This window comes from Cupressus sempervirens, chromosome 10, assembly GCF_028749045.1.
Source record: "Cupressus sempervirens isolate cs-2001-9-10 chromosome 10, ASM2874904v1, whole genome shotgun sequence".
Lineage (NCBI taxonomy): Eukaryota > Viridiplantae > Streptophyta > Pinopsida > Cupressales > Cupressaceae > Cupressus > Cupressus sempervirens.
In genome coordinates, this window is record NC_143127.1 from 550,347,704 (window position 1) to 550,369,223 (window position 21,520).

The following is a 21,520-nucleotide window of genomic DNA, read 5'->3' on the forward strand; positions in this document are numbered from 1 at the left end:
ATTGAGCAATTGGGTGGACTCATCAGCATCCTACACAAGAAGTGAACAGTGCTACCTTAAGTCTGCTTGAGTTCTCTTGTTGTCCCACAGGGTATTTTTAGCCTTGTGCACGTTAAATTTTTATCTATCTATCTATCTATCTTTTCTCACTTTGACTCTAAATAGATTTGAGTGGGTGACACATGTCTTTATTTCAAAGACTTTTTTTAAAACTTGATATTCTTTTAAAATTTTGGCCTAAAAAGGGATTTAGGCCATTGGTTTAGGAGCTAATTGTAAGGTTCCACCAATCTCTGCGAGTTCAACTTCAACATGCAAGTCGCTTCGAAACTTTGGCATTTTTGAATTGATCGAAGCAGCTGCTTTAGTGAGTGCGGTTTTGCTTCGTCTCATTTGGACAAAACAAAAAATCTGCTTTGGTAGGGTTTCCTATCATTTTTCCTGCAAACGCTTCACATTTTCCCTCGTCGGCGATAGTGACATTGCCACACATTTTGGAAAGAGTTTTGAGGCAAGCCACTTGCCATGGTTTCGTTTATTTTTTTGAATCTGTACGCGGTCCGATCAAGTTTTATTTCTTTTTGAAAATATTTCTGTTATTGTTTTTACGTATTTATTGGAGAAATAATAATTGTGGTGTTATTTCTTAAATAATGGCATGGTTACGTGGTTTTATCTATAGCTGTTTTCATATATGACCGTACTGTTAGATCCTGATTAGTTTCAACGAATGTACACTTATTTGATGGTTCTAATTTTATTTTATCATTTTGCTTTCCTTATTCTTGAGTTTATTTTTGTGACATAATCATTTAGCATTGAACGGGTAGCAGCTACTGCCGAATCGCTGATGCTCTAATGGGTGCTAGAGCTATTTTGCTATTTTTCACATAAAGTGAATGGTGGAGATTGGACAATCTTCGTATTTTATACTTATCACATTCTTCTTTACCAATTTTATGCATTGTACAGCATATTTCTTCACAGTTTCGTGTCATTATACCGGCTTTGCACTTTAAAGACCAATAGTCTCAAGACGAGGGATTGGTGTGACACAAAATAACTACGTTGACTAAGGGACAATTGGCTTGGTTTTGCAGATGGGTACATCCTCTCACATGATTAGTTACATGGTTAGGACATAGCGATACGACTAGGTATCAATGTGCTTTTGATATGATTGCATTTGATTTTTAAGTCACGTGTCTATGTTACTTCAACATAACCAGGGACGCTACATTTTAGAGATCATCTTTACAGACAACTAGAGCTAGTATATCTGCAATTGCATCAATTTAGAATGATTCATCGTTTTAGAAGCAATTCTAGAAATAATTTTGTTTACCAGGACTGTCCTCAAAGAATCTGGTTTCCGTGAAAATTTGTCTCTAGTCTTTTATATGCAAAAAGTGGCACTCTTTGACATTTGTTTGTTCTGATCTCCAATCATTTATATTTCTTCTCATAGAGTTTTTTTCCACTGCAAGCCACCAAAAGAGCCCCCTATAATCTGCCTTTTATACTTTTGTAAACGCATTTAGCAGCTTATCACTGTAGAACGGTGCACACAATTGTTTCTTCTTGATGTCTTTTAACAAGATAACGGTTACGAGTTTTATCTTCTTCAGTCTTACCTTGACTGATTAGCTTTAGTGGAGAAGTACTCAATTTGATACATTCCTTTTTAAGCATTTTTACTTTCTAGACTTCAATAGTTTGGCATCTGTGCTACCATTAATTGTCAGCTCTTTGGCCTTTGCTCACTAGTTAGTTTATAGAAAATATGAAATTTGTGTCCATACTTCTGTTCAAACTTCAGATCATTAATTGCATTAAAGAAGAGGCGTTCCTAATAGTCAATTTGTAGTCTCGATGAATAAGCCTGAAAAAATCTATTTGCATTTTAGAAAAACTGTTTGGAGAACTAATCCTGCAAGCACTAGGTAAATTAGCTTATCCACTTCTATATATCTTTGGACATGATGGACAGCCGTCAAAAAACATTTTTCTTCATCTCAGAAACTTGAATAAGAACTTTACTCTTAACAAGTGCTTCCTTTCTAGTTTGGTGTGCTGGCTCAGTTTTCCTTTAGGTGTGATAATCTGCCAAGTCTAATGAGAATTATTAAACCTTTGCATCTGGAGAATCCATGAAAGCAATATGATACCTTGTGCAGATTTTTTTAAATGGCTGCAAAATACCATTGCTAACTATCATATATTTTAAAGTTTTAAAGCATAGCGCCCTAGTGGTGGGAAAGAGATTCAAAGAAACCTCACTTAAATCTGTCCCAATTTTTTCCTTTCCTTCCCAATTTAGCAGTTGCTTATGTTGAATGTAGAGATTTTTGTTTTACACAAACTTACACAATCTTTATATTTTCCTAACACAATTTATTGCAGATTTCTTTGGAAGGCAATACATAAAATATATGAACACTATCACGCACGAATGGGATTAAGAATATTTTTCCTTATTAAGAACACTATCTCATAAATTACAGTGGAAAGTTCTAGCTTCCAGAGTTGGATATAAGTTACAGCAAACTGAGATTATGCATGCACTAAAAAGAAGTGAATCCTATATAATTTTTAATAATTGTGCTTTCAAATATAAATTGGTGCAGAGGTGTGAGTTTAGAAAAATTTGACTGTTTACTATGAAAAGCAGACTGATCCATTACCTCCACCTAGCAAACACTGAAGACTCAGACCTTGATGATATAAGGCAATACATAAAATATATGAACACCAGCATGCATGAACAGGAATAAGAATGTTTTTCTTTAAGAACACTATCTCCGAAATTACAGAGGAAAGTTCTGATTTCTTGAGCTTGCTAGAAGTTACACTGTGCATTGAAAAGAACCCGAGTCCTATATTATTTCTAATACTCAAGTGCATTCAGATATAAATTACTGCAGAGGTGCGACTTCACAGAAAGTTGACTGTTTACTACGAAGATCAGACTAATTGAATACCTCCACCCAGCAAACACTGAAGATTCAGAACTTGATGATACAAGACTATAAACACCAAAATCTCAGGAATTGATATTATGGAAAAGCTAGTCTCAGTCCAGATAATCAAATTCTGACTTTACAGAGGCATTAAACAAGGAATATGAGATTGCAGACCCTGATATCTTCAATTGCCGAGCAGCCTTATTTGGAATCTGGGCGATTACTAGTTCGATTAGCTGCGGATTCTAATGGTCCAAACTTCCAGCAACTTGGTTTCAAACACCTGGAACACTGTCCAGTTCTTATCGCTCTCCCTTAAATATGCACACCTTGCACAGTCACTGTAAGTGGGTCTCAGAGGTCAGTGCACCCATTTTTAGTTTGATTCTGCACAGAGTAAACCAACAACATCGTCTTCAATCCTGGAAGGTACACTTGTTCAGACTGGTAGATATGTGGTGGACTGGACAGGATTTATAGGCAGGGATTACTATTGCTATAAGAGATGCTACAGATAGGGGTTTCGTCCTACCTGGAAGCAGCCACCTGAGGATTTTGTCCCAGTCAGAAGGAAATATGCTTAATAGCAAATTAGTGTAATTCATAATTCATTCATTAGAGATGCCCACTTCTTTTATAGGCAATGACAATAGATCAGCCCAAGGAAATAGAATAATACGCCTTATCAAACACAAAACTAGACTTGGGAATCAGCCTAAATGGAACATTTATTTAATGAATTCATATATTAATAATTTAATATTCTATTAATTTAGTTAGTTATCTGGAGCTGGCCAACCCAGCCATAAAAGAAGCTTGGCTTTGGTAGGCATAACAGAGTGTAAGCTAGAGGGTGTTGGTTGAGATATGGCTTGTCAATTTACATTTTAAAGTTTATGATAAACCACAATATAATGATCAAGTAGTTGGGGATTTTACTATACAACAAGGTCTCTCTATCTCTCTGTCACACGCACACACGCCCTCGCGTGCGCACACACACACACACAAACAATACAGCGACAATATTATCAAATATTCAAAAGTTGGATCTAATGAACTAATTGTAAATTACGTGAAAATTTGACTTCAGCATGATGCTCTCCTAGTGCAAAACCAGTTTTATGACAAACTGCCCGCTTAGTAAAAGTGGTAAAGGAAGCTGCCTTATTAACAGCCACAAATATCTACTCTTAAATAAAACTGATTTGAAATGACATATTGATTCAGCCACAGCAAGAAGGACCTCAAAGAGATATATCCAACTGTGAGCCACACAGAAGAACAATAACTCAATTAACAGCAAGAGACAGAGAGAATGCGAAATCAGAGGTTCCCATTAATTTAGATTCATGAAATTTCGTCAAATTGGCCAGCAATATGCAGGCTTATGTTCCAGGCGTACAGGCCTGATTAGACAATGAAATCAGACTTATCCGTCCTTCAAACCTTCAAAAAATCTTCTTTTCCTGCCCCCAAACTAAGATCAATCACAACAATATATAGAGCCTTCAAAAGAATGAATTCGGCTTGGGAAAGATTTCATTTCCCAAGAACAGGAAAACATATTACAAAATATAGTTCAAGGCCCAAATCAAGAAGATCTCGATGCCAAGATGTTGAAATGACACGTGATCCAAGAGAGACGTCAGCCTAAGATCAAGGAACATCGTGATAAGAGCCTTAAAGCTTCAACAATTGGGAAATTGCTTTGTGAGATTTTGAAACTCCAACTGACTGTTAGAACATGACAACACATGGATCAAGCAAGAATTCAGAATATCTCCACATAGAAGTAACAGATCAAGGTGTGAACCAGGACAAAGGTAAACCATTATGTGTAATATGTCTTCTGAGGTCCGCAACAACAAACAAGCCATCTCGATGGAGTGCAGGAATACCTTTAGAAGCAAAACTAAAAGGAAAATAGAAAACAAATACTTTTTTAGTTGATGCAAGATTGCCAAGAACCCAAGAGTCAAGTAGCGTCAGATACATAATTTACTAAAGAAGGGTCCATAATCTCTTCTCATTAGTATCTGCGTTTCCTTCACACAATTAATTTGTTTGCATAAAAAAGTTGTAGTACAAGTCACTCATATTTTAATGAGCATACTTTGGTAAGAAATTAAATCATATATAGTTAATGTAGATATTTTACATACATTTATATGCAACCTTTTGTGTTTCAAAACTTGAAAGGGTAGAATTTAAAATAAAATAATATTCATATAGCAATGCTTGGGAAGAGTAATCTCAGCCCTGACTACTGGTGGGTTACTAAGAGTTTGTAGAATCTTCAAAAAATAAGAAGTTAATTTGTTAATTTGTTTGCAAATGGAGTGTAGATATTGACACAAACATATCGGCGAGTAGTCTCCATGGGACCACAAGGCTTAACCCACTCTTTTCAGTAGATCTTGATATGTAGGTTGGATGGAATACTTTCCTAGAATACAATTACTTTATTTTATATATTTCCAAGTCTCGTGCACAGTACAGTTGTAACTCAGTTCAGAGGCTCAGCTTCCTTGAAAGTCTGTAATTGTGGGCATGCTGCTCTTGTATAAGGTTTATTTTTGAGAAGGGAAAAGGGGGAACCCTGATAAATTACTCTTGAAATTCAGAAAATGATCGAGGTTGTTAGTGTTGATCATGCGACTGTAAGTGTATTTGATCATTTTACAGTTCGTATTGCTTCCATGGTTTACCAAAATTTAGATAATTTTAATGGTACATTTGAAGGGGATTTAGTCATTGTAATTCAGTGAGTTCTAAGTTGTTGAGATGGTTATGTTTGTTTCTGTGACATTCAGGGCCTTTGCAGCATTGAATTTAGTTCAATAGAAATTCAAGATATCATGTAGCATTATGATAGTTTTTCCAAATTTAAAGTAGAGGAACTTCCTTAAAATTAAATGGGAGTATTCAATTTTGAGAGGCGTTTTCAGTTGGAAATTATGGCTGCCCAAGTGCAAACTGCGTTGGGTTCTTAGGTTTCTCAAATGGCAAAGGAAAATGAGATGAAGCATATTAAATCATTAGTAGAGCCTTTATACTTTGAACCAATTTTCCTCTCTTTCTATGGCAACGTTTCAAGTCATAAGAATTTTTACTGTTTGTAGAACATGGAGCATTCACTTTAATTTATCAACTTTCTTGGCTTTCTATGGCAACATCTCCGAGCACAATAAGTTTCACCATTTTAAAAATATAAGACATTTGCTTCAGCTTCTTAAGTTTAGACCCCATCAGTTTACTCACTACAAGAATTTTATCGGGGGCAAAAATAAATTATATTTCTCACTTTGCTATATGATCCTTAGAAATGTTATATTTTGACGACTTTGTCAATTGGCAATACAAACATAAATGCTTTGTTGAAATATTCCATCATTTTGGCAATTAGTTGATACCCTATCCGGTTACCAAAACCTCTAATTTTTATTGAAAGGCAGTTTATCATCTATTAAGGAAATATTAAATATTGAAATATAAATACTTTATACTTTCTAGGTGAATAATCCATCTAAATACTCCATCATATATATATATATATATATATATAAACTATTCAAGGACAACAAGCAATATATGTATAGGGTTTACCAGTTTTTGGTTGTTGATTGAAGAGTTAGGGGTACCAAATTGGTTTGGATCAAGGAAAAAATTAAAAGTAAGAAATTAAAATTTATATATCATTAAGATATTTGTAATGTCAATGTTCGTGTATTTTTTTTGGTCAATAAAAAGGAAAATGCCTGTTTTTACTAATATCAATTTTTTTTACATTTTTTCCTCGTTCAAAGTGCGTGCACCATGGGTAAAAGAATGTTGAAGAAAACCTCTGGTGTAGCCCGGGACCAAAGTCCTGTATCAGACATACAGCTGCCCAGTTAGGGACTTGAAGAAGGCATACCTTCTTTTACATCTAGCAGTAATCTTAGAAATTTAGAATAAAAGAGGTCTATCTTTTATCGATATTACATAACTGGCCCATTTATACAAATTAAAGGAGGCACTCCTCCTATTACAAGATTGTGATTTATAAACAAATTACAATAACACTACATATTAATTGGATAGATCCACAATCGTCGTTAGATCATTTCTCTTCAAGTCTCTCTAAACAAATCTTAGAGAATGCAAGGCCTCAAAACCTACCATGATTACTCTTTAGAAAAGCCTTTCATAATCTTACTTTATTTTAGAGAATACATGATTTAAAATTAAGATTACATGATAAACTCCCAAAGCACTTGGGCTTCTAGCTCAATACAGCAACAATAACATTGAGTAGTCAAAAGTTGGATCTTACGACTTAATTGCAAATTACGTAAAAAATTGAATTCAGCATGATGCCTTCCTAGTTGCAAAGCCAGTTTTATGACAAACTGCTCACTTAGTAAGATTGGTGAAGGAAGCTGCCTTTTAACAGCCATAAATATCTACTACTAAATAAAAATGATTCAAAATGAAATATTGATGCAGCCATGGCAAGAAGGACCTCGAGGAGATTTATCCAACTGTGAGTCACACAGAAGAAGCAATAACTCAAACAACAGCAAGAGACAGAGAATGCAAAATCAGAGGCCGCCATTAATTTAGATTCATGAAATTACATCAAATTAGCCGGCAATATGCAGGCTTATGTTCCAGGCGTACAGGACTGATTGGACAATGAAATCCAGACTTATTCGTCCTTTGAACCTTTAAAAAACTCTTCTTTTTCCCCTGCCCCCAAACTAAGATCAATCACAGCAATATATACAGCCTTCAAAAGAATGAATTCGGCTTGGGAAAGATTTCATTTCCCAAGAACAGGAAAACATTTTACAGAATATAGGTCAAGGCCCAAATCAAAAAGATCTCGATGCCACGATGTTGAAATGACATGTGATCCAAGAGAGATGTTGGCCTAAGATCAAGGAACATTGTGATAAGAGCCTTAAAGCTTCACCAATTGGGTAATTGCTTTGCGAGATTTCAAAACTCCAACTGACTGTTAGAACATGAAGAACACATGGGTCGAGCAGGAATCCAGAATATCTCCACATAGAAGTAACAGATCGAGGTGTGAACCAACACAAAGGTAAAACATGATGTGCAATATGTCTCCTAAGGTCCGCAACAAAAAACAAGCCATCTTGATGGAGCGCAGGAATAACTTTAGAATCAAAACTAACAGGAAAATCGAAAGCAAATATTTTTTTAGTTGATGCAAGATTGCCAAGAACCCAAGATGCTCCGGCATCAGATATATAATTTAGTAAAGAAGGGCCCATAGTCTCTTTTCACTAGTATTTGTGTTTCCAACTCTTTTCAATTAATCTTGATATGTATCCGGTTACTAAAACCTCTAAATCTTTTTTGAAAGGCAGTTCATTAACTATTAAGGACACATTAAATGTTGATGTATAAATAATAAATTCTTTATACTTTCTAGCGATTAATCCATCTAAACACTCCATCAAATATATTTATAAATACTTTCAACTTTCCAGTGATTAATCCATCTAAATACTCCATCAAACTTATATATAAATTATTCAAGGACAAGCAACAATATATGTATAGGATTTTGCAGTTTTTGGTTGTTGATTGAAGAGTTAGGGGTACCGAACTGGTTTGGATCAAGGAAAACTTTAAAAGTAAGAATTAAAAATATTATAAATCATTAAGGTATTTGTAATGGTGATGTTTGTGTATTTGTGTTTTTATGATCGTCCAAATAGTTCTGAAATTTATTAATAATATAACACAAAGTAACATGAATTGGAATCGGATCGGAATCGGTAAGGCCGAATCGAATCATGAATCGGCAATGAATTGGCGATGAATCGGCAAATTTGAAAAAACCCTTTAAATTTAAAGATTTTAACAATTTAAAACTTATTTCATGCACCCTTTATTGAATATAACTTAAACACACTATAACATCATCAAATAGAAGTTAAAACTTAACATACATAAACATGGAACATAAAATCCATCACATACGTAACTATGTTATCTAAAATGTAAATTGTAGGCTAGCTGAAGTAAATAAAAATCAAATGATCATAATGATTTAAATCATAGAATGTATGTAAGATGATCCATAAGACATCAAATCATAAATGTGTGTAAGAATCTAAGATGAAGATCCATGAAAGTTTGAAACATATGTCTATCAATGATTCAGTATCAATATCTATAAACAAAATATAAAAGCAAGGCTCCAGCTCAAGCCTCAGGCTCATAGTCATCATCATCCTCAACACCATCCTCGAGCTCGGTTGCAGCCTCAGCCTCAACCTCTGAGTATCTAGTTTGCCTAGTAGCAAGGCGTCTAATGTAGGTCCTAGAGGATTGCCGAGCCATATCTCCCGCATGTAAGATGGGCTCATGAACGTCGCTAGGGCTTGTGTCTGTGCGTGCACGTGTGCGTTTACCAATGCCTGAAGAACGTGCTCTAGATGCCTCAGCCTCTATATCCACCTGGTCAATCCACACACGGTCCTCCTCAGTGAAGACTGGATCCACAACCTCTGTGAGCCACTCTGATTCTGGACCAATCTCCTCCAGAATGATCGGAGAGGAGTCAGTGCCCAAAATTTGTCTGATCCTAAGACGGAGGTTGTAATGAACAAAGACAAGATCATTCAACCTCTGCACTGTCAACCTGTTTCTCCTCTTCAAGTGGATGTGCTCGAACATGGACCAACTGCGCTCACATCCAGAAGTGCTGCTTGGCTGACTTAGAATACGGATGGCAATTTTTTGAAGTTTTGGGGTTGTGGCCCCAAACATTTGCCACCATCTATCTGAAATAAGGGAAAATAAAAACAATTAGTCTCATTTACAAATTACAAATTACAAGTTAACTCTAAAATTACATAATCAACTTTAAGTTTAGAATCTAGATTCATGAATATTGAATATATTATTTAATTTTTACCTGGCCGTATTGTTTCCCGAGCATCTATGGCCATTCTGCTAGAGAAAAGTGGCCCTTCTTTATTATTGAACTTATCAAGCTCAATAATTGCAGCACTACTATCCTCATCAGTACTCAACCTCTGGACCACTGTATATAATCTGGTGAGAACCTCCTCATCTGCCTTGAAGTCAGGATGGAAACGAAATGCCGGATTCAAAAAGTAAGCTGCTGCATGGATGGGTCTGTGGAGCTGATTCTGCCATCTCCTATCAATGATGTCCCAAATAGGGGCATACTTCTCCTGCACTCCTGCATACTGGGCTCTAATGGCCTCCTTGGCCCTATCCATGCCCTCATATATGTAGCCCATAGAGGGCTTCTCCCCATCAGTATTTCGTAGGAGAGATACAAGGGGCTCAGTGGCCTACATATAAAGTAAAACAAAAATTTGAGTCAAAACTTAAATATAGAATAATTCAATAATATAACTTAAGGTAAAACTAAATCATTAAACAATTAGCATAGTAAACTGTAAAATATTAAATGTTAAATTGCAATAAATTTACTTTAAGGATTTCTCTAGCAGGTTTCCAAAAACCATCATCATCAAATATGCAATCCACCACATCTATTCCTGCAGTGGTTGTAGCGTAGGAAGATGAAATCCACTCCCGCCCAACAAACATGCTCCTCAAATCATCCCTTGATGTCAACAAGGACTGCAAGGTGATGAAATTCGAGGCAAACCTCGTGATCCCTGGACGAGCTAACTCTTTGTCTTTTGTGTACTTCCTCATTGTGCTAAGGACAAATGAATGATTATAAATAAACTTGCATATGTTTTTTGCCCTTTCCACACATGACTTAACCCACTCAAGTTTGCCAATTTCCTCCAACATGAGGTCAATGCAGTGTGCCGCACAAGGGGACCAAAATATGGTGGGGTGCCTCTCCATTAAAAGTTTACCTACAACAATTTTAAGTTAATTAGAAATTCAAATTTCAAACATTTTAGAACTTAGGAAACTTAGAAATTCTAAGTTAGAATTAGAAAAAGTTCAAAATTCAAATAAATTTATTTTCAAAACTTGAAAAGTTTAAAATTCACCTGCAGCAACATAACTTGCTGCATTATTTGTCACCACTTGCAACACATGTTGTTCCTCAACCTCTGCTATAACTTCCTCAATAACCTCACATAAGTATGTGGTGTTTTTTACATGAGCAGAAGCATCAATGGATTTGAGGAACATGGTATATCCTACAAGTAACAAAACAACGAATTATAATTACTATTAGCAATCAACAAATCAAAATTTGAAATAGTCAATCATGATTCAAAATTATGTATGTAGGAAAGTAGAATGATCAATCACCTCCACAGGATACAAGAAAATTGAGGAGTGTTCTTCCCCTCCTATCTGTCCAACCATCAGTCATGATGGTGCAACCCTTTTCGATCCACTCCTTTCGGTTGTCCTCAAGCTTATGCCTCATATCCTCAACCATTTCATCCAGGAGGTATCCACTCAACTCAGCCTCAGTTGGGGCTTTAAACCCCAGACCACAAATGGCAACTGCATCTATCATGTTCTGCCAATAAGGAGCCCTGTCACAAATAGATAATGATATTGATTAGAAATTTAGATGTCAAAAACTCAAATCATAAAACAAGTAGATGTAATTAAAGTTTTACTTTTACTTTTAACTTTAACTTTAAAGATAACAAAGAAAAAAGAATCAATTACCTAGCTGCAATAAATGGAATGTTGCAAAAGTACCAGAATTTGCAAATCTCTTTTCTGGCAGCATCATGAATCTCCTTGTTCAAACCCATGCCCTCAAGCGTGGGTTGGGAGCCAGGAGTAGTGCGGGGCACAAAGTAACTATCCATTCTATTTTTCCGCACTCTAGGCCGCAATAGGTTGGTGTTGGACTCTATCTCAGTATAAGACCGACTACCACTAGCACTAACACTCGCATGAGCACTAGCACTAGGATGAAAAGGAGGCCTGGAAGAACCCTCTCCAACACAACCTACGGATGCGGAAGCTGATGCAGATGCAGATGCAGATGTAGATGCGGTTGCGGATGTGGGAGCACGGGAGCCAATACCTCTTAACCCTTCAAGTTGCATTTTCCTATTCAACTTGTCTTGTTCAATTTTTTCTAATGCCACTAAACAAGTGCGTTTTGCCTCAGCAGTTTGATGAGTGCAAACTATGACATCATGGCCAGGTATGCTAGCGATGTGGTATTTCAATCTATAGATACCTCCTGAATTTATTTTTTCTTTGCAAAATATACATTTTGTTTGAAATTTGGTTCTCCCGGGAAACTCTTCATTATATTTCCAGCATTCATTTTTTTTACCCATTGTGGAATTTGGAAAATGAAAGCAAAGGGCTGCTGCAATAAAAAAATTCATGTAAAATATCAAAGTTTGCAACTAATAAACAAAAACTACAAAACAACAAACCCTAGTTTACAATTTAGTAGAAATAAAAAACATTAAAGATTTGCAAATGAACACTAAAAAAATTAACAAAAAATGCATAATACACTAACATGCAAAAAAAAAACAAGCACTTACCTCTTGCAAATGAGTTGAGGAGTGTTGATATTGACTCCTTAATGCTCCCAATGCAATTTATGGGAAACCTTAGTGCTCTTCCTTCTTGCTGGTTGGAATCCTATGGATTTTCTTTTCTCTTCTTCTCTCTCACTCTTCCTCTCTTCTACTCATGCTAAGCAAATAGAAGGCTCTTTAGGGTTATGACAAAGAGGAAAGACAAATTAGAAAGCAACTAAAACATGTGTTTTTGTTTTTAAATCCAATTTTTTATGCTTGCTGGTGCAGCCGATTTTTGGAGATACACGATGGCGATTCTGGCGATTTTTGCCATGAATCGCCGATTTGGGCAATTCAGGCGATTCACAAGAAAAAATTGCCTTCAGCGATTTTCGATCCCAAAAAAATCGGGAGTCATGAATCTTATCGCCAAATCGGCGATTTTTGGAACTATGATATAACAAAAGCTAGTACAAATATATTGCTTTTTCAAAAAAGGTATTCTCACCAACCATTTACTCCCATCTCTTCCCATAATTGTTATGTAAAAAAAAAATCGTCTACAGTTTACATCCTACCACCCTTGCACTATATAAACTCTTTACCTCTCGACTTAAGAATTTACAAAAACAAAAAATGCCATAATAATGACCAACACCACTATTAACCACACATCCTAAGACTAGCAGACAATAGTATTAATATGCAAATTACAAAAGAAAAACCATTCAAGAGGGGCTTTCAGCCTAGGGAAACTACTTTCTTTCCTTTTCTTGCCACCTTCATCATTTGCACCGGACCGTTGAACCTAAAGTTACTAGGTTCGTAGGTTGGCTACATCCCTCCTCGCTTGTTCACCTACATCTCAATGTGGCTTACAACCTTCCACTTATGGAAGAATTCTAGGAGAGACTCCCATCCCACTTGAACTTTCGTGCAATGTTCTTGCTTTGATCCCTTCACACTCCAGAATATAAAGGGTCAAAAATCACCCTCACTGGAACCCAAATCTGTGCAGTCCCCTTTATCCTTGATTCTCTTCCCTAGGACTGTTGATGCCAATATTGATTTTAACCTAAACATCAGTTCTTGATCCACACACTCTTGGATCACCCACTCCACTTCCGCCTTAGTGCCCAATTCCAATGCCCAAGCTAGGAATATCGAAGCAATGTCAGTATTCACACGGTAAGGATGCTCAGTTTTCATAATTTTTCCTCCGAATAGGACGTCCAATATCTGTTGGAAAATGGAGTCATGAATTTTGGAGACTCCTTTCAACCTTTTCTCTGAAATGTAGCTCAAGAATGCTAGTTGTTTTTTTCACTATGAGCACTGTAGAATTTGCTTTCATGCTTCTACTTTCCCAAAATCCACTCTTTCTTCACCTTTTTAAAACTCTTTTTGCAACATTTATATGTGTAGTCTTCCAATTTAAATCCACTCAGCTTGGGAATAAATTTCCCACTTTAATGCCTCCTACACTAGTTGTGCCATTGCCCTTCAAAACACACCCAAGAGTGATGGATGGATCAGGTTGGTAGTGTGCATACAATATTTTTGCTTCACCCCAAATCATCGTACGTTTCCAAAAAAATTGCATTTATAACATCATTAGATCACACCGTCCACTCAGACAGGGTGTTTGTCACTTTATTTCTTGATCAATATATGTGTGAAATTTTAATGACTTGAAATTTATGTAACAAATTACAAGTAGATTAATAAATCTTTTTGAATTCCATGCTAGCTCCTTTCCTTGCATTAATGCATTCACTATTATCATTGAATCTGCTTTTAGATGTATGTTTTTCGACATCAAGCTTCTTGACCATTAATACTGTTTTGAATGCCCCATGTGCTTCTGCAAGATTATTTATTCCTATATTCAGCTTTTTTGCTCCTATAACAATTATATTCCCCATGAAATCTCTTGCCACATCCTGCACTAGATGGTCCTAGGTTCCCACTTGATGCTCGTCAAAATTCACCTTTATCCAACCTTCATCTGGACATTCTCACTTTACTTTTTAACTCTCCAATTGAACTGGATTAGCCAAATTTCTCATTAGCTGGCCAGAATTCAACAGGTGGCCTTTTCTTTTGAATTTTCTAATCCTCATTGGAAAAGAGGATCTTCTTTGAACTTATTTAATGAGCTGCTGCACGTACTAATAATGAGATAGAAATTTCAATCCTGCGACACATCCATTGGAGTGACTCACATTTCTCTCGAAAGATTTGTTTGTTTCTCTTTCTTTATTTCCCCTAGATCATTGTACATGGACTAATCTCCCTAATGCTTGAGAATGTGGACTTGGTGCTGATCCCCAACTATGAAATAAAGCTTTAATTAACTATGGTAAAGGACTGGTCCAATATATTCTTTTTGTTACAAATTTCTAGCAAGCATTTGGGAAGTCAAAATGAAGCAACATTCCTTGTGGTTGTCACACAACATGCATTTAAACGAGCCTCCAAAGTCCTGTTTTGTTAACCTTTCTCTTGTGAGAATTCGCACTCTCAAGGCTAACTGGGAGTAAGGGCATGCTTTGGGCAGACAACTCTTGTTTTAGCAGTGAAACATGGGGACTTGCACCCCCTCCCAAACCTTGAAGTACCCGTCCTTGAGACGTCTCCGCAACGGGTTCTTGAGTACCCAAGTACTCCCACCTCCGCCATTCCGCAACCATACAACCGCTGGGATGGGTACTTGAATATGTATTTGAATTTTGATTTTTGAATGTTACTAATTGGTATGTAACATGTTACTATGTTGAATGTTCAATGGTTCTAGTTTGTGTTGCAATTTTGCTATGTTCAAGTATTTTTATTTTGTATGTTATACTGAAACATCATTTCATAACTAGCATTTCAAGTTCTATATGTATTTTATACAACACCCCTCCCTACCTTGCCCTCCCCTTGTTGTTGTCCCCTGGCCGTCCCAAAAATGAGGCCCATTTCCCCCCCATCCCAGAAACTCATTCCAATGTCGCGCTGTCTCGATGTACCTCAATACTGGTGTTACACTGTGTTTTAGCAAAGATATTGGGACAGATTCTCCAAAGCCACAACATTCTCAAGTAATTTATATCCAATTTTGACTGAATAATGCCCCTTTTGGGACCAACACCAAATATTTTCATTCTGTTGTACAGTTACTAGCCTTTCTTTAAACACCCCTGTTAACAAATCGTGATTACCTTGGCTCATTGGGAGAGAATAGGGTGATTTCCATTTCAATACTTGCATTTCAATAGTGAAACTTCTTTCCATATAGTTTATTACATTTGGTTGCCATACATTGCTGGAAACTTATTGTACCTCTCTGAATCTATCATCTTCCCCCAAAGTTTTATCGCCATCCCAAGGGACATGTGAAAAGTCTGCAAATCTACCATCACATATCATCCAGGAAATATGATTGGTAATAGTGGGCCTGCGAGATAGCATAAAATTCCAAATAGCAGATGCTTCAGGTGGCCACGTTTTGAATAGGTGGGATTCTATTTCTACTCTTAAGTATTTTGCTTTGAGGATTTTAACCCATTTTGGCTCTAAATTTTGGTACAGATTCCATATCAATTTGGCTCACATAGCTTTATTCATCTTCTGCCTATCCCTCAATTCTGCCTCCTTTGACATATTTTCTCCCATGCCAACAAAGGGGCCTTATCGTGGTCTTGACTTTCATTCCAAAAAAACTTTCACATTCTTTTCTCTATTGCTTTTGTGATTTTACTAGGAATTTTTAGACAACACTTTGAAAGAAGGGGTGTGGCAAATTTCAGCATCAGAATGTGGCCAACAAAGAGAACCATATACTCTTCTAACCATCCAACACTATAAGCAACTATGTAATAGGCTATTCCAAATGTATGACTTACCCGCCCTTGCAAAAAGAGGGATTTGAAAGGGAACCTAATTTAATCAGCAAAATCTTTGAAATATCAATTTGCTTCACTAGCTTAGTATTGAAGAGAAGTATCTCTAATTTATGCCAATTAATTTCCTGACTATAACGTTTGCTTTGTTCATCTAATGTTGCTTTCATCACTCTTGCATCTTTGAGAGAAGCTTCGCATCTACCAAGATTGAGAAGTTGGGTGAGCATATGCAACTCTTCACCCAGGAAATCTAGAGTTGGCCAAACCCAAATCTTTTCATCACTTTTAATAAGAAATCTCTGTCTACTTGGTCGTAAGTTTTCTTGATGTTGAAGCTTACAAACATCCTTTCAGTTTTTGCATGTCGGATAGAATGTATTGCCTTATGAGCAATAATAATTCCCTCCACAATGGATCTATTAGGTGCAAATCCACTCTGTTCCTTTGAGATGACACTGTCCAAAACTTTCTTTAATCTCTTAGCCATAACCTTTGAGATAATTATATAGACTGTATTACATAATGAAATGAGCCTGAAGTCATCAAAGATTTGGACTTTCTCCTTCAGAATCAGCACAATCAAAGTGTTATTCAGATCCTTGAAGACAACCTCCCTTTTCTTAATTCCACTACTTCCCAAAGATTTGAAAAAAAAACATCCCTCAACTTTAAAAAAATGTTGCTGGAAAGCCACCAGGTCCAGGTGCTGTATATAATGGTTTACTTGAATAGGTGCTTTGACCTCCTCCATGGAAAAAAGAGCTTCTTTTACTTAGTGCTGACCTTTTCTGGTAACATTACATTTTGTGCATGTGAAATGAGTTTGGGGATCACATCTAGGATGCACCCATAGTCCTGAGTACGATCTTCTGCCTTTAGTAACTATTGAAAGTATGACTCTGCTTCCTTATTGATTTCTGAACTTACCTTGACTCTGCTTCCTTATTGATTTCTGAACTTTCCTTGGTCCATTTGCCACTACTTTTTTAATAGAGAATATCCTGTCCACTGACTGTCTTGCCTTCACAAGGTAATGGAAGAACTTCGTGTTCCTATCCCCTTCTTGTAGCCAGCGATCTTGAGATTTCTATCCCAAAAAGATCTCCTCTCTTGCTAAAAATTCCACATATTGGGAATTGAGGGTTTTTGTCTTCCTGAAAGTCTACTTTCTCCATGCCTATTTGAATGACTTAACTATGCAAATCCTCCAACCTTTTCTCTAGACTAAGTTTTTCTTCTAAAATGTTCCCAAAATGTAATCCATTCCATTCTTTCATTTTACTCTTTAGAAACTGCAATTTTTCAAAGAAGACGCCTTTTTTCCTGAATGAAGGAGGAGTTGAATTCCACCATTGAGAAACAAGAACTTCAAATTTCTCATCGCTAAACCACATTTTACCATATTAAAGGGACACTGGATGGGGATGCAATCATCTTGGAGCTTTAAGAAGAATAGGGTATGATCCAATTCGTAATTGGAAGAATTTCAGCTTCAAAAACAACTGTGAGATCAGTCCATACCCCTACCAGAAAAAAAAAAAGATCCAATTTTGTTGCAATATTCAAGAAACCTTGCCTATCATTAGTGCATGTAAAGGAAGGTAGGAACCATTGAAACAATGAACTTTTTGAAGACCAGTCCTTATAACAAAATTCTGAAAATATGTCTGGATTGAACTATATACTTTGAGGAGACCACAAACTCCAAGAGAATAACTTGATCTTTGAGTTCCTGTAGTTTTCTTGAGAGGAGAGATCACCAACTCCTCTTTTGGATTACATTTGTTGGGCCAGAGTTATTATAATATAAACATATCGTTTTGCAGGTAGAATGATTTTAACTTTATCAATTGCGAATTTTGTCTTGAGCACACAATCCACTTTTGAAGTTCCTGGATTCCAAATTCTTCCTAGACCAAGGCTTCTTCAACTTCAACAAAATAACCGCGCCAAAATTTCCATCTTTTCATGAGATGCTCTACTTCCCAATTTCTTACTTTAGATTCCAGTAACAAAAGTAAATTTGGTTTCATTTGACCAAGTGGTGCATGAGCACCTAAGCACAAAGCAATACCAGGTGGCTTCAAGAGCATAGAATGTGTTGTGTTGTTTTGTTGACAGATATGGAAGTTCTATCAGGGCCATGGGAAGGTCCAATGGATGCCAAAATACTAGGGAAAGAGGAAGGATGAGACTCCTAGGTGATGCGCATGGGAGAGTTATTTTTAGTGAGTTTGAAGCAGCATGGTAAAGGTGGATCTTTGACTAATAAGGCATCGTGGAGTTGCAGCCATTAATGCTCCATTGATAGGAGTATTTGAGAATATGATTTTGAGGACAGTTGTGTGTCGTTTAAGGCAAAGATGATGGTGATGAAGACATGAAGAGGCAAAGGCAAATGAAGGTAGAGATTAAGATATTTGGTCTAGTTTTTTTCTTGCAGGTTATTGGTTCCATGTTTCCAAGAGACTTGGGAAACTTTTCAAGTTTGGTAGTATGGTGCAGGAGCACTTAAGCACAAAGGAATAACAGGAGGCTACAATAGGATAGATTTCATATCATGAATTTTATGGTCTTTTAAATGATCATGAGTTCATGAGTCTATTTGAATCATATGTAAGGCTATGTGAAGCCATTTGTATGACATTGTTAATATTGTCTTGGTAAGGTCCTAGTTTGGTCAAGAAGGTCAAAATATGAAAGAATGCCTAATAAAGGGTAAAAATATTGTAAATGGTAGTTAATATTCCACTATGATATGTTTGTAAGGTTTTCACAAAGTTGTGAGGTCAAAATGTTTAAGATTTAGAAGTTGCTTAAAAGTTGCAACTTTAAAACTTTTCAAAAAAGTGCAAAAAGGGATAAAAGAATGTAAGGAGTTGCTTCAAAAGGTGGTTGGGAGGTTATAAACCACTACAACCACTATAAAATCATTGTATTGGTTGTTCCAAATATGTAATGAGAAGGACACATTTTGGATTTATTTTGGAGATTTTCTATATTGTTGTTTTGATTAGTTTTTTAATTTGTGTTGTTTTCAGATCTTGTACGACCAAGTGCGGTCTGGAAACCATGTATAATTTGTATATTTGGATAGTAGGATCAATGAACTTCTTCTCTTTTTGGTTTGGATCAATTTCATTAAGTTTTGAGGAAGTTATGAGTATTTTGGTAAAAGTGGTTGTTTGCAGATTTGGGATTTCCCTGACTACAGTCAGATTGAAGCATGTGGTACAGACATAATTGGAAGAATCAGGATCTCTATATGAATTCATTGGAAAGATATGCGAATCCAATTTTATTTCATTTTGGGATGAATCAGTTTTGTGGAGATTTGTGAAAGTTATAGACAATTTAGTGAAAACTGCTGTTTAAATAACTTCAATGGAGTTGCAGGCAAGGATTTGTTCTCACAAAATGATTTATGCATTGAAAAAATTAATAGCTTACAGATTATGAAACTAGACTCAAAAAATGGTTCTTTTAAAATTGGTATGGGATTAGTTGGATTTATCTTGTGAAAGATATTGGATGCCCTAGGCAGGGTTATAGATTTTATTTCTAGTTTAGGACAAAAAATATGGGTCTTGGTTCAAAGACCATAACATGAAAATTATTTATTGGATTGGGATCAGATTTGGATATGTTTTAGGACTAATTTTAAACAATTCCGCCAATGGCTTTGGCAAGAAACTGTCGGGATCCAAAGTTATGAATGATATACTAAATAATAGAAATCGGACTATGTAAATGGTGAAGTATTCTTGAAACATGTTCTGTTTACCTCAAATGATGCCTTTAATTAATGAATTTATTTAATGGATGTTGGAGGGATCAACATGGATCCTATATTGTAGGATGCTTTGCATCACCGAGTCCCCTCTTGATCAAATGTCACTTGTCAGGGGCATTGCAGCCCCTAATGTTCCATGATAGGACCTTCATGGCATTTGGGCAAGGCAAAATCCCTTTGCCGATCTTAGTTTACTTTTTCTCCCGGCACTTCTTGCTAATTCCCATTTCAATCATTTTAATTTCGGAGCTCTTTTATGCTTTTCTCTATTATTATCTTTGACTGATTTTGATTTGGATTGATTAATAGTTCACAGTTCCATAATTCCTTGCTCATCTCTAACACCAAAAATGTCTTCATCAGCATTGGAAAATGAATCTAAGAGCCCCCTTGTCACTTGTGAATGGTTAGGAGATTCCTGATTAATAGCTTCGAGACTAAAATCATGCTCAAGCCCTGAGGGACATAGATGTCTTTCAATCGCTCCTTCCATTGGTCCTCATCTACCCTTTAATCCATCTGACTCTTTTACTTCCAAAGAAGCCTTGTTTCTTAATTCTTCCATTATCATTTCTATGTCTTTTAAATCCCTTTATTCTTGCACAAAAATCGAAGCAGTTCATTTTTCCTACAAGGGGGTTCAATCCTTGAATTCTGCTGGATGATCCTGTAAAACTCTCAAATTTTCTAGATCAGGCAAGTATGTGGGAACCCTAGAATGAATCATTGTTCTGTTCTTTGAAGGCTCAATCTTTCAAACTTTAAGAGGAGTCACAAAACCATCTTGCAGTATCCTATACTTCAAACTTTTTCTAAATCCGCAAAATCTTTACTCAAATCCCTTGGGGCTATTTCTTGGGGTTCTTGCATTGCATTTGAAGAGCCCAAGCACATTGCAATCTCACCCCTTATTCAGATTCAAAGACACTACCATTCTTTCGACAAAAGGATTCTAACTTACTATTAAGAGTATTTATCTTCCTCAATAGGCGCTCACTTTTTGGTGCTTTCCCTTTTTAATTCTTAATAGAATCTTTTGCCAAATGACCCACTTTTGAACACACTTAGCAATTTTCTTCGATATTTTCAACTTCTATTTCCTGTCCATACATCCCTTCATCTGAGATAAGGTTTCCAAGGTATGGGAAGTTCTTACATGCATACCGTGTTCTTTATCACTGCCTCATCTGCTTTTAGAACCTACCAAACTTATTTCCTATGGATTGTAAAGTTTTAATCTCCTAGTTGTTGTTTGGTAGATTATATGACCGAAGTCATATTGGAATCTGATCAATGGATGCCTTAGATCAAAATTAGGCATCCAATCCTTAATAAAGGACCCATGGCCCCCGTACAGAAAAGGCCATTGATTAAAATCCA

General features: G+C 36.2%; 1 protein-coding gene across 8 annotated transcripts in view; it reads left to right on the forward strand.

The window, feature by feature from the left end:
- The first annotated feature begins 253 nt into the window (after window positions 1-253).
- Window positions 254-21,520, forward strand: part of LOC149535071 (uncharacterized) — an 84,508-nt gene continuing 63,241 nt past the window's right edge. For 3 of the 8 annotated variants that reach the window (XM_089804416.1, XM_089804415.1, XM_089804411.1), the window contains exon 1: window positions 254-511. The gene's annotated coding sequence lies outside the window, so the exon portion shown is untranslated. Of the gene's footprint in view, window positions 552-816; window positions 923-980; window positions 1,158-21,520 lie in introns of those variants that run through there. The other 5 variants (XM_089804417.1, XM_089804412.1, XM_089804413.1 and 2 more) reach the window with 5 other exon arrangements.